We start from the raw sequence: 2,754 nt of genomic DNA on the forward strand, positions 1-2,754 counted from the left end.
ACCGCCAAGGAAATGGCACAAGCACACACACACAAGCATCCTCGGAAGAGGACAGTTCGAGTGACAGGTCAAATCCAAGAGTTCCGAAGACTACCTCCAGGAACAATCGGGAACAAGACCGATTACAAGTCGTCGAGTCTGTTACTGGGCGAACACGAGATGCGCACAGGAAATCGATCAGCCCTCACAATGGCCCAAGGCCAGAGATCGGACTGCTACGATTTACCCCAACAATCATCGTGCCACTCTTCGCAGAGAGGTGATAGACGCCAACGAGCCCGCGCATAGCAATCGAGGTGTAAAAAGGGCGTTGAAGGCAGGAAGCCTGGACGAAAGAGGCTACGAGGTCACCTCGAAGCGGTCTAAGAATCGGGCGCACTTGGGGCGACTACCAGTGCCAACCCCTTATCCCGCGGTGCGTCCGACACACAGAAATTTCCAAGGCGGCCAAGGAGCCTCCCCGCATAGCAATCGGGGTGTGAGGTTACGGATGCAGCATTGATAGCAATCGAGGTGGGAGGCGAAGGATGCAGAAGTGAGAGCCGAGGGATGTAGCAGAGATAGCAATCGGGGTGTGTGATGCAGAAGAGATAGCAATCGAGGTGTGCGGTGGGAAGGGCCCAGCAGCCAGAATGCATGAAGCGACGGATGAAGCAGTGATGACAACCGGGCTGTGAGGAGAGGAGGGATGCAGCCAAGAAAGCAATCAGGGCTCGAGGCAAGGGATGCATCAAGGATAGCAATCATGTTGTGAGGCGAGATTCCAAAGGCTAAACGTGAGAGGCTGCAGGGTCGACTCAGAGAGGTCTATGCATGTGAGAGGCTGAAAGCAAGGTCAACTCGGAGCGGTCTATGCATCGGGCGCGCTTGGGGCGACTACCAGTGCCAACCCCTTATCCCGCGACGCGTCCGACAAAGAGAACGTTCCAAGGCGGCAGAGGAGGTTACCAGCCGAAGGATGCAGTAGCAATAACAGGTATAGTTCCGCGGCGGCCGAGAAGACTCACCGCATAGGAATCGGGATGCGAGGCGAGGGATGCGGCGGGAAGGCCCCGACGGCTAAACGGAAGAGGCTGCAGGGCCGCCTCGGAATGGTCCAAGCATCGGACGCGATTGGGACGACTACCAGTGCCAACCCCTTATCCCGCGATGCGTCCGATACACAGATAGTTCCAAGGCGGCCGAGGAGCCTCACCGCATATCAATCGGGGTGCGAGGCGAGGGATGGGGCGGGAAGGCCCCAACGGCTAGACGGAAGAGGCTTCAGGGCCACCTCGGAATGCTCCAAGCATCGGACGCGCTTGGGGCGACTACCAGTGCCAACCCCTTATCCCGCGATGCGTCCGATACACAGATGGTTCCAAGGCGGCCGAGGAGCCTCACCGCATAGCAATCGGGGGTGCGAGGCGAGGGATGGGGCGGGAAGGCCCCAACGGCTAGACGAAAGAGGCTTCAGGGCCGCCTCGGAATGGTCCAAGCATCGGACGCGCTTGGGGCGACTACCAGTGACAACCCCTCATCCCGCGATGCGTCCGATACGAAGATGGTTCCAAGGCGGCCGAGGAGCCTCACCGCATAGCAATCGGGGTGCGAGGTGGGGGATGCGGCGAGATGGCCCCAACGGCTAGACGGAAGAGGCCACAGGGCCGCGTCGGAATAGTCCAAGCATCGGACGCGCTTGGGGCGACTACCAGTGACAACCCCTTATCCCGCGATGCGTCCGATACGAAGATAGTTCCAAGGCGGCCGAGGAGCCTCACCGCATAGCAATCCGGGTGCGAGGTGGGGGATGCGGCGAGATGGCCCCAACGGCTAGACGGAAGAGGCTGCAGGGCCGCCTCGGAATAGTCCAAGCATCGGACGCGCTTGGGGCGACTACCAGTGACAACCCCTTATCCCGCGATGCTTCCGATACGAAGACAGTTCCAAGGCGGCCGAGGAGCCTCACCGCATAGCAATGGGGGTGCGAGGTGAGGGATGCGGCGAGATGGCCCCAACGGCTAGACGGAAGAGGCCACAGGGCCGCCTCGGAATAGTCCAAGCATCGGACGCGCTTGGGGCGACTACCAGTGACAACCCCTTATCCCGCGATGCATCCGATACGAAGATAGTTCCCAGGCGGCCGAGGAGCCTCACCGCATAGCAATCGGGGTGCGAGGCGAGGGATGCGGCGAGATGGCCCCAAAGGGTAGACGGAAGAGGCTGCGGGGCCGCCTCGGAATAGTCCAAGCATCGAACGCGCTTGGGGCGACTACCACTGCCAACCCCTTATCCCGCGATGCGTCCGATACACAGATAGTTCCGAGGCGGCCGAGGAGCTGGGGGATGCGGCGAGATGGCCCCAACGGCTAGACGGAAGAGGCTGCAGGGCCGCCTCGGAATAGTCCAAGCATCGGACGCGCTTGGGGCGACTACCAGTGACAACCCCTTATCCCGCGATGCGTCCGATACACAGATAGTTCCGAGGCGGCCAAGGAGCCTCACCGCATAGCAATCGTGGTGCGAGGTGGGGGATGCAGCGAGATGGCCCCAACGGCTAGACGGAAGAGGCTGCAGGGCTGCCTCGGAATGGTCCAAGCATCGGACGCGCTTGGGGCGACTACCACTGCCAACCCCTTATCCCGCGATGCGTCCGATACACAGATAGTTCCAAGGCGGCCGAGGAGCCTCACCGAATAGCAATCGGGGTGCGAGGCGAGGGATGCGGCGAGAAAGCCCCAACGGCTAGAGGGAAGAGGCTTCAGGTCCGCCTCG

The sequence above is a fragment of the Cryptomeria japonica genome, unplaced genomic scaffold (genome assembly GCF_030272615.1).
Source record: "Cryptomeria japonica unplaced genomic scaffold, Sugi_1.0 HiC_scaffold_42, whole genome shotgun sequence".
In the NCBI taxonomy this organism is placed as follows: Eukaryota; Viridiplantae; Streptophyta; class Pinopsida; order Cupressales; family Cupressaceae; genus Cryptomeria; species Cryptomeria japonica.